At 38.5% G+C, this 15,267-nt stretch overlaps 1 protein-coding gene across 4 annotated transcripts in view; it reads right to left on the bottom strand.

The window, feature by feature from the left end:
* The window catches only part of NRG4 (neuregulin 4), a 120,268-nt gene extending 105,308 nt beyond the window's left edge, over positions 1-14,960 (bottom strand). For all 4 annotated transcript variants that reach the window (XM_044932813.1, XM_044932812.1, XM_006044396.3 and 1 more), the window contains exon 1: positions 14,884-14,960. The gene's annotated coding sequence lies outside the window, so the exon portion shown is untranslated. The remainder of the gene's footprint in view (positions 1-14,883) is intronic.
* Between the last annotated feature and the right edge of the window lie 307 nt (positions 14,961-15,267).

Raw genomic sequence — 15,267 nt, 5'->3', positions numbered from 1 at the left:
TTTAAGGCAGTCTGGGAGACTGTTGCAAGCTAATGACCACTCAAGAAGAGAATCCAATAACCTAGCAACAATCTACACAACGTTGAAGGAAGACCAGGTGCATCCAAGCACCAAACACAAGTCACAAACCCTGACAGTTAAAATGCAAGACAACAGATATGGGTCTGAATCCTGTTACTTTAAGTCAGAGAGTTAACAGTCTTTGAAGAGTAGCATTTCTGCATGTAACCAGGAAAGAAATATAGGTGAAAAGGGAAAGAAATTAGGTGAAAGAGGACATTATACCAAAACCTGAGATGAATTACCATATTTTAATATTTTTACCACCCTTTTGCTAATGTACATATGATTTAAATAGCACCATGACAGTCCTGGTGTCTGTCATGATGTGGCCATGCAGGGCCAAAGGAGGAACTAATGATGTAAGCCTTCATGTCTGTCCAAGAATGAGGAAGAAGGTGGTCTCCTCCTCTCCCCAATTTTTCTTTGATTATAAAAATGTAGCCCTCTTTGTTCTTGGGGCTGTGCTCCTTTGCCCACCTCCCTGTATCTTTCACAAGCATCCTATGCTGATAAACTCAGTCTTTGCCTGCTGCTGAATTCTTTCCATGATGAGACAAAAGAGTCTGAGCTTCAGTAAGTCCTGACACCAGGTGAGTGGTTTTAATCGAAAGGCAGGGGTTCAAGTCCCTTCCTAAGCCAGGGATTGTGGGTTCGAGCACAAGTCTGAGTTTTAGCTAGGTTCAAGTCCCACCCAAGGAGTGCAGTGTCAAAAGGAAGAATTAAAATCCTACAATCATTTCAATAGTTACAGAAAAAGCACTTGATGAAATGCAACATCCTTTCATGATTAAAAACTCTCTCAAAAAATTAGGCAGAGATGGAACATACCTCAACATAAAAAAGGCCTTATATGACAAGGTCACAGTTAACACCATACCCAACAGTGAAAAGCTTTCAGCTTTTCTTCTAAGATCAGGAAGAAGACAACACAGTAGTGAAAGTCCTAGTCAGAGCAATTAGATTAAAAAAAAAAAAAAGGAAGAAATAGAATTCCCTCTGTCTATAGATACATGATATCACATATGGAATACCCTAAAGACACCACCAAAAAATGTATAAAATTAATCAATGGATTCAGTGAAACTGCAAGATACAAAATCAATTTACAAAAAAACACTTTTACTACTATATACTAACAACAAACTATCTAAAGAGGAGTTAAGAAAACAATCCCATTTTTAAAAGAATAAAATACTCAGGAACAAATTTAACCAAGGAGGTGAACAAACTGTACAGTGAAAACCATAAAACACTGAAAAAAGAAACTGAAGATGACACAAATAATTAGAAAGATATTCCATGTTCATGGATTGGAAGAATTAATATGGCGATATCTTCATATTACCTTAAAAAATATAGAGTAGAGGATATAGGAGAGGATTCTGCAAACCATACATTTGGTAAGGAGTAGATATTTAGAATATATGAGGTACTCAAATAACTCCACAGCAAGAAGACAGATGACGCGATTTTTTAAATGGGCAAAGGACCTGAATAGATATTTTTCAAAGGAAGACATACAAATGGCCAACGAATATACGGGATGATGCTCAACATCAATGATCAATAGGGAGGTGCAGACTGAAACCACAGTGAGATATCACATCATGCTATTACTAAAAAGACAAAAAAAAAAGTGTTGGTGAGATGTGAAGAGAAGGGAGCCTTTGTGACAAGAAGGTAGACTGGTACGAACATTACAGAAGCCAGTATGGCGGCTGCGCAAAAGACTGGGATTGGAACTGCCGTGTGGTCCGGTGGCCCCATCTAGGTATGCATCCAGCGGAAATGATATCAAAGCTCGAGGAACTATTTGAGCTCCCACATTCACTGCAGTGTTATTCACAACACCCAAGATAGGGAGTCAATCTATGCCTCCATCAACAAATGAATGGGTGGAGTCATTTTGGTGTAGTGTATTTAACAATGAATTGTTATTCAGCTTTAGGGAAGGAGATCCTGTCATTTGTGATAATGTGGATGAACTTCGAGGACACAGGGTATAGTGAGCCAGACACACAAGGACAAGAACTACGTCATCTTACTTGTATATGGAATATGGAAAAGTCAAACTCTTGGAGGCAGGGAGTGAAACAGCGGTTGCCAAGAGCTGGAGAATTCAAGAAATGGGATGATGTAGCTTAAAAAAAACCCCAATGGCTAATTTCCCATCACAAAGTAAGTCAGCAGAAAAATGGTATCTTTGAAGTGCTGAAGAAAAAACAAAAATTCTTCTATCCTAGAATTCCATACCTAACAAAAACATACATATACCCATGGCTGATTCATGCTGATGTTTTGTAGAAACCAATACAATTCTGTAAAGGAATTATCCTTCAATTAAAAAAACAAATTAATTAAAAAAAAATTCTTCAAAAAATGACACAAAATTGAAACACACTAAAATGAAAAGTAAGTGTATTTGTGGCTAATAGACCTAGCTTTACAAAAAACAATGAAGAAATTTCTAAATTTCTAAAGGCTAAAGGTAAATGATCCCCGACTGAAGCCTGATTCCACAATGAAGAACACTAGGTGGTAAATTCAATATCTATGCATAATAAAAAACTCCCAACAAAGCAGATGCAGATGAAGCGTACCTCAGCATAATAAAGGCTACATATGACAAGCCCAATGGTCTTTCGACATATGACAAAACTCCAATGGCATTTTTTATAGAAACAGAACCAATAACCCTAAAATTTGTATGGAACCACAAAAGACCCTAAATAGCCAAAGCAACCTTGAGAAGGAAGAACAAAGCTAGAGGTATCACATTCCATACTTTCAAATTATATTATAAAGCTATAGCAATCAAAACTGTATAGTATTGGCATAAAAACAAACACATCGATCAATGGAACAGAATAGAGGACCCAGAAACAAACCTATGTATATATGGTAAATTAATCTGTAACAGGAGAAGGCAATGGCAACCCACTCCAGCACTCTTGCCTGGGAAACTGCATGGATGGAGGAGCATGGTAGGCTGCAGTCCACGGGGTTGCAAAGAGTCGGACACGACTGAGCGACTTCATTTTCACTTTTCACTTTCATGCACTGGAGAAGGAAATGGCAACCCACTCCAGTGTTCTTGCCTGGGGAATCCCAGGGACCGGAGTCTGGTGGGCTGCTGTCTATGGGGTTGCACCGAGTCGGACACGACTGACGTGACTTAGCAGCAATCTATAACAAAGAAGGCAAGAATCTATGAGGTGACTAGGTGTTTTAAAGAGAGAATGAGGGAATAGGGAGGGGAGGTGAGTGGAGGCTTAGTAGAGTGAAGGACTTGAAAAATTATAAAAAGCAAGAAGGTGCAAAGGTTTTTCCATGTGAGTCCTATCTGGGTTTATTAACTGGCAGTCATCCAAGGTAAGCTCCTACACTCCCATAGAGACTGGGAGATAGGAACTCTATCTTCAGGTGCTGGCTGAAATAAAAAATAAATTCTTTTGGCAGCCTTGATTTTCCTTAAGCAGGCACTTTAAAGGCGGTGGGGATGGGAGGGTAGGGTCATTCTAGGGATGTGGCGTCAGCTGTTAGAAGACATGCTACTGTTGTGCTACTAGTCAAGAAGACAGTGTAGAGGACCCGGCTAGAGACTGGTCAAGAAGAAAATCTTTGTTAGCCCCCAAATGTGAATCAGATTCAGATAATAGAACTGATTATTCAAGAAAGAATCTAAATTATATCTATGATACTCTGGCTGTCACAGAACTGCTCTACTCCCTCTCAGTCTTTATTGAACAAGAACTGTGGATATGAAAATCAAAGCCAAAAAAAAAAAAAGTTCAAATGTGACTGACATTAATATCCATGTGAGTTAATAATAAGAGCTACCATTTACTGTGCACTCACAGTATGCCAGACAAAACAACAGAAGCCTCAGGTACATTATATAGTCCTTAACAGTAATCTGGGGACTTGCCTGGTGAGTCAAGGCTAAGACTCCACACTCCCAATGCAGGTGGCTCAGGTTCTGTCCCTGGTCAGGGAACCAGATCCCGCATGCCAACTGAAAATCCCACCACACGCCACAACTAAGACCCGGTGCAGCCAAATAAACAAACAAATACAATTTAAAAAACAGTCTTACAGTGTAGGATTAGCTTCATTTTACAAAGGAAACTGACACCAAGAGAAGTGAAGTGACTTTTCTCAAAGTACAGCCTGTAAGTGGCAGAATTTTAAAAATTTTACCATAGTAAATAGACTGTACATATTTAGTCTCATGAATTTACTTATGAATGGAATATGTAAATATATTCTCAAAATCCCAGATAGACAAAATTCTTTTATATCCCAGGTACAGAATGTATATGAGATCACTTTCCCTGAAGATAAATGCTATTGGGGGAAAAAAGCCGTTTAAAGTTAGTCTACTTAGGGACTTCCCTGGTGGTGCAGCGTCTTAACCATCCCTGGTGATTAAGACTCCACACTCCTAATACAAGGGGCACAGGCTCGATCCCTGGTCAGGGAACTAAGATCCCACATGTGCCACATAGCACAGCCAAAAAAAAAAAAAAAAAAATCCACTTTAAACAGAGATGAAAATTTCATATAAAAACAGGGGTAAAAATTTTGAGGTTTAGTTCACCTTATATTTAAAGAGTTTGGGTTATAATTGCAATTATGTGCTAATTGTTTTATAATTAACTTTTCTTGGAGTGTAGTCGAGTTCCAATGTTGTTAGTTTCAGCTGTACAGCAAAGTTAATCAGTTATACACATACAGGCATGCTAAGTCGCTTCAGTGGTGTCCAATTCTTTGGGACCCTATGGACTCCAGCCCACCAGGCTACTCTGTCCATGGGCTTCTCCACGCAAGAATACTGGCGTGCATTGCCATGCCCTGCTCCAGGGGATCTTCCTGACCCAGGGATGGGATCTGAGTCTCTTATGTCTCCTGTATTGGTAGGCAGGTTCTTTACCACTAGCGCCACCTGGGAAGCCCATACACATACATACATCTTTTTTTTATTAAAGATTCTGTTTCCAGATAGGTCATTACAGAGTATCGACTAGTTCCCTGCGCTTTACAATAGATTAGTATTAGTTATCTGTTTCACAGACAGTAGTGTGTATATGTAAATCCCAGTTTATCTCTCCCACCCCCCACCTTCCCCCATTGTTAGCCATAAGTTTGTTTTCTACAACTGCGACTCTATTTCTGCTTTGTAAATAGGCTCAATTGTACCACTCTTCCTAGACTCCATATATAAGTGATATCAATGTGTGTTAATCCTTAGAATGAACAAATCAAGTAGGGATTTGGGCATAATTTTTCTGACAAAGTTGGGTCATATATAAACAGACTTCATCTAATGTCTAGTTTCCATATGGACAATTGTAAAGATGGTTGTAAAAAATTTAGCATTGCTGACAATTTTCCCAAGGCCTTCTTTGAATCCTAATATTGAACTTTTTAAAGAGATGAGTTGTCATCATCATTGCACTTTCTCTATTTTTCAACTATTGCGGCCTAAGTCTGCCACATCTTCATTTGCCATTGGTATCATTTGTGATCTGAGTTCCCCAACATCATTTTCATCATCTCTCCTACATCTTTTCAAGATTCACAATTTTGCCCTAAAATCACCTATATTGTATTTGTGTTTTATAGGAATATTCAACAATCATGAAAAGACTGGCCAACAATGCTCCTAAGCTAGACAAGAATGCATGTATGAGGGACAGTCAGCTTTATAAGTGAGTTGTTCATTAGTGAATATTATTATATCTTTGACTTCCCTTCGGAATCATAACTGTGGGGACTTAGAAGTAGTCAGATAACTGGGATATCTGTACTAAGAGAAGACTTATGCAGTTTGAGCAAATAGTGGTGTAAGATGAGGCCAGAGAGGGAGGTATCCACCCATCAATGCTGCATCTCAGAGTGAAAGATGGGCACATGTACGTCATATATGATTTAAGAAAAGCCAGAAAACAGGGTAAAAAGTAGATAATCACCAGGAAGACAGACTTTATATGACAGTCATAAAAGCCACCACTCCAACAGCACATGCTTAAAAATAAGAGTAAATCAAGAAAATCCTCAAGCTTTCAGCTCTGTTTCAATCTCTTTCTAGAGTGTTCAAATCTTAGCTGAAACAGATCAAAGAGTTTACATTGGTTGCTCAAAAATAGCCTTATCATATATTTAAGAATTTCCCACTTAGATGTTAGCTTGCTAGTCTTACAATATTAGTAGTTTTTTTGTCAGGCCTGACTCAGGGTACATCAGGAAAGGAAAGCAAAATATTACATATGAAGCCAGTAAGGAAGAAAATCAGTGGAGACCAATACATCTCAATACCTCAAAATCACTTCATGCATATTTAGACATGGTAATAAGACGATCTTCAATGTCAAGCCTTCTCAGCTTATTTTAAAAACAATTTTAAAAGTTTTTTTGTTTTTAGAATTTAATGTATTTTTTAAAACCCCTTCAGATTAAAATAGATTTTAGAAAATAAAAAAATGATTTGGATCACATTTTGTCAACATGTGAACACAAATTAAAAAACCAGTTTTTCTTGAAGCCAAACATAAATTTTCTATAAAATACATCCAAAGAAATATTTCTGTTCTCCTTAACTCCATATTTACCTTTGGTTGGTATTCAAGAATTTCCTTTTCATATAAAAAGCTGGCGCACATGTCTACTACAACCAATTAATGGTAAGAAAGGCAAAAAACATAAAAATACAATTGTGAACCTCATATGATTGAGTCAAAAACTGGAATAAAAATTGTTCTGAAATGATGAAATGTTCTGAAAAACATTTCAAAGGACACTGGAATTTAAAAATGCATGCTCTGAAATAAAGCATAGAGAGTAAAACACCATTTTGGAAGTAGTAAACATTTACTAGTAGTCAATGATGCAGAAGTAAAAGAAGATTGTTCTATACAAAAGCCAAGACTTTATATTGAACATATTCTACTCCAGTCAGCAATTTCTTCCTGAAGACTTTTATTTGGTGGTAACAATTTTAGCTTTTCCCGCTGCATACCTCAGCATGGGAAACCAATTTCCAAAAGGTGTTCCCTAATTATATTAAATGTACAATGCTGAGCTATACCCATATTCTATTTCAAAAAGGAACCAAAGTAGGCTAGGCCACGTATGGAGAAGATGCCTATCCATAGTAACACAACAATAATGCCATTTACATGTGAATCAGCCTTTTGTAAAGCTTTTTAAAAAAATCTTTTTCTCACTTCATATAACTATTTACTAATAAGGCTTCATGCTAAAAATGAACCAATAAACAAAAACTATCTTTGAGGTTGTAGTACAGAAAACAGACATCTATGCTGCTCAGTTTAAGATGGTTTGGGCTGTAGGCAACAGTGAACTCAGTTCACAAGAGTATTAACAATATGATTTCACTTCTCTCACAAGACAAAAAACCTTGAACTTGGTGATTGCTAAGGGTGGTTTACTAATCAATGATGCCATCAGTATCTTTAATATTTTTGTTCCACCATCCTGAGTGTGTTTACTTTTTTTAAGGTAAGAAATGGATTTATTTAGAGAGAAACACGCTCCACAGGCAGAGTGTGGGCCCTCTCAGAAGGCAAGAGCAGGCCTGAGTGAATTTACTTTTTCCACTCAAGTTTGTTGCCTAATGATTTCAAGATGGTCACTGCAGCTCCAAGCATTAACTCCAGCCCTGTCTGATTCTTCTATCAGTGAAGTCCCTCAGCAGGTTTATGGGCTACAATTGCATTACATGACTATTGTAGCAATAGGGAAGACTGGAAAATCAAATATTTAACTTTTCTAATTTTTACAATAGAGGTAAGAAATGAATACAGATTGGTCAGCCAACAGTGTCTGCAGTCCTCAACTCAATATGCACACACACACACACACTTTTTACATGAGTGTTAAACACAACATACTCATCCTCTCTTCCAGGAAGACAGCCCCACTCTGTCATCCAGTCATTGCATGATGCAGGATCTCTGGTTGATATTCTGTCTGCTCTATGAAGACCAAATATGACAACTCTCATCTGACCATTTGTATCGCTAAAAGAGAAATATCTCTAAACAACTCCCCTCTCATATATACAAGGACGAAAAAGAAAGAACAAAGTGATCTCAATAAAAATTCCATTGAGAAAGGGAGATGATAAGAAGTATACAGTTGTCCACAATCAACAATCCATATCATATCTTATTGGACAGAAATCACAGATTCCCCTGCAGGCAATAAATCCCTTGGTCAGTCAATCTGACAGCGCCTACTTCAAGTCTCAGGAGGATCTGCTTTGTCATTGTCCTCTGCAGCCACATCTAAGGTAGGTTTAGAAGTGGATGACCTTTCCAGGGGATTCACAACTTTTGTAGCCTACTTCACCCTGGCTTGACATAGGGAGAAAAGGATAAGGATTGCTTGGAAGGTAAAGACAATCACAACTAATTGTCAGCTTTGTACTACAGTTCCCTCAAAAACATATCAAGCTGCTGGTCTAATTGCTTCACATCAGTCCCTTGTGTGAGTGAAAGTGAAAGTGAAGTCGCTAAGTCATGTCCGACTCTTTGCGACCCCATGGACTGTAGACTACCAGGCTCCTCCGTCCATGGGATTTTCCAAGCAAGAGTACTGCAGTGGGTTGCCATTTCCTTCTCCAGGAGATATTCCCAACCCAGGGATTGAACCTGGGTCACCCACATTGTAGGCAGATGCTTTACTGTATGAGCCATCAGGGAAGTCCTTGTGTGAGTAATCACAACCAAAAAATTGTTTCTAGAAGTCTCTAGAAATAATCTTTAGGCTTAGAGACTCTCATCTCTTAGCTGCCGACCTTTGAACCATCATAAAAGACAAGGCAATTCTAACAACAAGTCTTAGGTAAGAAGATACTACCCTCAATCCCCAAATTTCAAATTACAGGACTCTTTGTCAATTTAGACTACAAGCTAAAGGCAGATTAGTTCCATAGCAAAGCTGTATTCTTCTAGCCTCTCTTCTTTCATGCTGAGAAGCACTAATTTGAGTTCACTCCCTTGTGTGAGACCCTACTGAAAAGCCACAAGAAGTAACCAATATGCACATTATTCCAAATTTTTCCTTTCATTTCTCCTAACATGCAGTCTCAGTTTGCACAGTCAGCCTTCCGTGGGACAGCAGATGTAGGTTAATCAAATGCTCTATGACCATGTAACAAGGGTTACAACTTTCCTCTCCTTAATTTTCTCCATAATAAGTCTGGAGGTAGGCAGTCCAAGACTGGAAGAGCTGTTCAACAATGTCCCAGACTCTGTCAAACCTTCTTCTCCATGGTCCTCAGCTTGTTAAAATCATCTTTTCACTCTCATACCTGTCACCCCATGGTTACAAAATGGCTGCTGTATCTCCAGGCTTCATGTCTGCATTTAAGGCACAAAGGAGGGGAAAAGAAGAGAGCACCAGCCACCTCTGTTCTCTTTATCAGGAAAGCAAAGGCAATCCCTGAGCTCAGCAGTCTTCCCTTTATGATCGCTGGCAAAGGAGAATGGGACTGTCATGACTGGCTTCAAGTATTCAAGGTTTTTTGCTAGGAGCTGGGAACACTGCTCAGAGAAGGCAGTGGCACCCCACTCCAGTACTCTTGCCTGGAAAATCTTATGGGCAGAGGAGCCTGGTAGGCTGCAGTCCATGGGGTCGCGAAGAGTCAGACACAACTAAGCGACTTCGCTTTCACTTTCATGCCTTGGAGAAGGCAATGGCAACCCACTCCAGTGTTCTTGCCTGGAGAATCCCAGGGATGATGGAGCCTGGTGGGCTGCCATCTATGGGGTCCCACAGAATCAGACATGACTGAAGCGACTTAGCGGCAGCAGCAGCAGGGAACACTGCTGCCCCTAATAAAGTGAAGGTAAGCAATAGGGAATGGATAGAAGGGAGGTCACTAAGAATATCTACCACACACAGACATTTATAGTTTTAAGAAAACGTTTGAAAAATAAAAAGCAATCTCTATTTGGTGAAATTTGAACAACAGAAGTGAGGGGAAGCCCCTCAGGCAGTGCTATAGAAATTCATTTTTGGTCAAGAGAGCTCTACTCAGGCAAATGCAGCCTATTTAGGAGTCTGTCCCTGAAATTAACACCCTTAGTAACTGCTTTCAACAGACTCTTCCCTTTCTTCAATTCTGAACCCACAGATTCTCTAAAATACCCATGTTTATTAACAACTGTTTCTATGGCAGCAGAGCCCCTGGTGGAGGGCACAGGGCTGGAGGCTATTTATAAGTTAAGGACTGACAGTACATGCCAATAGCAGCCATTATTGATGAAATCCTTGAGAAATTTTTGAAATAGATAAATATTAAGAAAAAAAACAAGAAATATTCAAAACATTCATGATGCCTGTTGTTTACCAAGAAACCTTTTGTAATTTGGTTTCCCATCTATATGTACCACCTGAAAGAAAATACACTGATCATACTGTTACAACTGGTTTTTATAACAGTTTCGTCTCATTATATTTAAATTAATTTGCATTCTGGCTCTACATCTTAAGCTGATGAGGTCGTCAGACTAATTTAATCCTCTCTGGGACACTTACTGTTCAGACCAGCTTTCTTAAGACCACAATACTGAGAGTTAGACCCTGGTAAACTCACTAAGGTTATACCATCCAATCAGGTCTTCTGAATAAGAGTAGCACTGAGTGCATTGGCAGAAACAATAAATCAATTTTCATTCCATGTAGCAGCTCACAAAAGCCACTTTCTTTGATGTAAATTGTGCCACCTATAAATATACTTGTCACAATGTTCAAAGCAAAATAGTTTTCAAGTAACTTTCAAACTGTGCTTCTCTGATAGCACAGTTGGTAAAGAATCTGTCTGCAATGCAGGAGACCCCCGTACAATTCCTGGGTCGGGAAGATCCCCTGGAGAAGGGATAGGCTACCCACTCTAGTATTCTTGGGCGTTCCTGTGGCTCAGCTGGTAAAGAATTTGCCCACAATGCGGGAGACCTGAGTTCTATCACTGGGTTGGTAAGAAGGGAAAGGCTACCCACTCCAGTATTCTGGCCTAGAGAAATCCATGGACTGTATAGTCCATGGAGACACAAAGAGTTGGACATGACTAAGCGACTTTCACTTTCAACTAAAAAATTTTATATAGACTTTTGGATCGCAGCCATTCTGACTGGCGTGAAATGGTACCTCATTGTGGTTTTGATTTGCATTTCTCTGATAGTGAGTGATGTTGAGCATTTTTTCATGTGTTTGTTAGCCATCTGTATGTCTTCTTTGGAGAAATGTCTATTTAGTTCTTTGGCCCATTTTTTGATTGGGTCGGTTATTTTTCTGGAATTGAGCTGCAGGAGTTGCTTGTATATTTTTGAGATTAGTTGTTTGTCAGTTGCTTCATTTGCTATTATTTTCTCCCATTCTGAAGGCTGTCTTTTCACCTTGCTTATAGTTTCTTTTGTCGTGCAGAAGGTTTTAATTTTAATTAGATCCCATTTGTTTATTTTTGCTTTCATTTCCACTATTCTGGAAGGTGGGTCATAGAGGATCCTGCTGTGATTTATCAGAGAGTGTTTTGCCTATGTTCTCCTCTAAGAGTTTTGTAGTTTCTGGTCTTATGTTCAGATCTTTAATCCATTTTGAGTTTATTTTTGTGTATGGTGTTAGAAAGCAATAAATGCTGGAGAGGATGTGGAGAAAAGGAACCCTCTTACACTGCTGGTGGGAATGCAAACTAGTACAGCCACTATGGAGAACAGTGTGGAGATTCCTTAAAAAACTGGAAATAGAACTGCCATATGACCCACCAATCCCACTGCTGGGCATACACACTGAGGAAACCAGAAGGGAAAGAGACACGTGTACCCCAATGTTCATCACAGCACTGTCTATAATAGCCAGGACATGGAAGCAACCTAGATGTCCATCAGCAGATGAATGGATAAGAAAGCTGTGATACATATACACAATGGAGTATTACTCAGCCATTAAAAAGAATACATTTGAATCAGTTCTAATGAGGTGGATGAAACTGGAGCCGATTATACAGAGTGAAGTAAGCCAGAAAGAAAAACACCAATACAGTATACTAACGCATATATATGGAATTTAGAAAGATGGTAACGATAACCCTGTATGCGAGACAGCAAAAGAGACACATATGTATAGAACAGTCTTTTGGACTCTGTTGGGGGGGGGATGATTTGGGAGAATGGCATTGAAACATGTATAATATTATATAAGAAACGAATTGCCAGTCCAGGTTCGATGCAGGATACAGGATGCTTGGGGCTGGTAAACTGGGATGACCTAGAGGGATGGTATGGGGAGGGAGGTGGGAGAGGGGTTCAGGATTGGGAACACGTGTACACCTGTGGCGGATTCATGTTGATGTGTGGCAAAACCAATACAATATTGTAAAGTAATTAGCCTCCAATTAAAATAAAATTTTAAAAAATTTATATAAAAAGGTATGTGGTACAGGGGTTATGAGCATGGGTCCACAGCCAGAAGGCCAGAGTGCAAATCCTAGTTCTCTTAATTAGAACATTCTACCACATTAGAACATTCTACCACATTAGAACATTCTACCACATTAGAACATTCTACCACAGAATTGAGCAAAAATCTTTGTGCCAAGTTTCCTCATCCATAAGTGAGGTTTGAGGTAGTGGGGACAAAATAATAGTGCCTACTTCAAAGAGCTGTCTGAATATAAAATTAATTTATACATATAAAGTGCTTGAAATATAAGAAGCACTCAACAAGTGTTAGCTGGAAAATCTAACTGTACATGGTTGCATTTTATGCACAGGTAAAATGACTTGATAATTAAGATTCACTTTATATGCACAATATGAAATAATGCAAAATTCCCTCCAATTAATAATTCATTAAGAATCACAGTTTCAAAACTGGCTGGTGAGTGATTTACAAACTCTTTTAAGCTACCGCCACAAGGCAATGGCAAACTTTCCATTCTTTGCTGCCAGGAATAGTCTTGAATTATGCATGTCTCCTACAGAAGGCTACAGCTCTATACAGGGATGTGAAGCAGATAAATATCACAGCACTTCCAACCCCCTGACCTCTCCATATTGATCTCTTCCTAGAGGTTTTCTATGTCGATGTCACTAGAGCCTAGAAACTCTACAGTCAATATCCAAACAGAATTAAGTCTTTGAACACCATCCCAGAAAACTTTTCCTGAAATAAGATGTCAGTCATCCTGGTTATTTTTCACATGCATGTGCCATTCTCAGACCTGGAGTAATTACTATCCCTTCCCATTTTCCTTAGTATAAGTAACTGGTCATCTTTAATACATCCCTGCTCATAAAGAATTATTATCCTAATGGCCCTGATTTTCCTTTAACCTGTCTACTTTACTACTCAAGTACTTCTTTTATTTGTTTTATTTATTCACCTCCTACACCACAATTCTTTTTTCCCTTTTGCTTCTGACTGCCAGACACATCTCTCAAACTCCCCCAGCCATGCTCATTTTACACCCAATTCTTCCACTTCTGTCATTCTTTATCATCTTGCCCTATCCGCCAACTACTAGCGGATCTGTTTATTTGAGGAAAAACTCTTATATCCAAAACTATTTTTCACTTCTCTGCAATTTACTCTTTAAAAAAACAATCTGGTTCCCCCTAAGGTCACAAGGTACCTTATAAGTTTCCAGTATAACTTATTTAGTCCTTACCTTCTGCTCTTTCTCTGAATCAATAGGAAGAAATGTGGAACAAATGCCAACTTCAGATTATCACACTGTGGTCCACTCTCCTTTGAAATCTTCACCTTGTCTCACATTTCACAGAGCTGTCCTCAACAATCTTATCTGAACAAACTGTTCTTTAAATTTATCCTCCCATCCTTCTCTCCAGACTTGATAGAGGTCATTCATTAAGAGTCACAATTCAATTTCTACTAATATTAACACATGTATTTGAAGAGTATTATATGAACCAGAAAACTTAAACATGTTATTGACGATCACACGGTCAACAATGGAACAAGCTGAATAAAACACATGACTCTACCTGTGCTCATAAAATAACTCTGTAAGTTTCCACAATACTCCTAAAGTCAAGTTCTACTAGTTTATATACTCTGTCATTAGAAATATATCATGTCAGCTACTGCCTTAGACACATGTCACCATATGTTTGTCAAAATAAAACCATAACAACATAAAATTAAAAGGCCTTATGATGGATATATAACTGTTCTTGGCAGATGATCAGACTACTTAGAAGACCTTCCAGAAAAAGGATTCTACAACTTCCCAAGGTCAATCATGCTAATCTTAAACATCCTTAATTTCAAAAGCTTTAACTTTTCTTATCTATATTTCTCCTGCTGTTTTTCCTCTATGGAGATGGGGAAAAGACAGGCACCATTCTCAGCTTCTCATCTACTTGAAAAGCAATATCATCCCTTAGCCTTCACTCTTCTAAACTCAACAACTTGAACTGTTTTCCAGATTCTTGCTCTCCAAGATCTTCTTAACCTTCTTTAACTATATTCATATTATTTTTAAATTACTAAGACTAGAGTTGGACTTAAGCAGCATACAAGTTTGCTGTTTTTAATGTTTTATGAATAGTTAACACAGACAAGAACATGGTTCTATACATACAGGCTTTTCCAACATTAGAATTGAGCTCTAAGCTTCTGTAAATTAAAAGTTAAAGAATCCTCCATATTATGGAATCTATTTCTATTGTCTCTTAGTTGAACTAAACCAATAATCTATGGCTCTAGTTGACAAATTATGGCTCCACATATTGGCCCCAAAACATTACAAAGAATGAATTAACAATCACTTACCTGATTTGTCCTTGGGAGAAAGGTTTTCTCCTAGATTGCAGAGCAGAGAGGAAACCAGCTTTATAGTTCACTTTATAGTTCACCTCTATTTCTTCTGCTTTGATAGAAATTGTAGCTACCATAAATAAGAACAAAATATTTTATATAGCAATTTTAGTAACACATGGAGAGAAGGAAAATAGCATCTGTTTACACATTTCATAAGCTTTTTCATTTCTTTAGGTATACCTTCAGAGAACTTCATAATAAGTGACAGAAACTTTGCTGCTGCTGCTGCTAAGTCGCTCAGTCGTGTCCGACTCTGTGCGACCCCATAGACGGCAGCCCACCAGGCTCCTCCAACCCCGGGATTCTCTAGGCAAGAACACTGGAGTGGGTTGCCAT

Source organism: Bubalus bubalis, chromosome 20 (assembly GCF_019923935.1).
Source record: "Bubalus bubalis isolate 160015118507 breed Murrah chromosome 20, NDDB_SH_1, whole genome shotgun sequence".
NCBI classification, from domain to species: Eukaryota; Metazoa; Chordata; class Mammalia; order Artiodactyla; family Bovidae; genus Bubalus; species Bubalus bubalis.
Note: the sequence above shows the minus strand (reverse complement) of the source record. Positions and strands in the feature narration are given on the sequence as shown.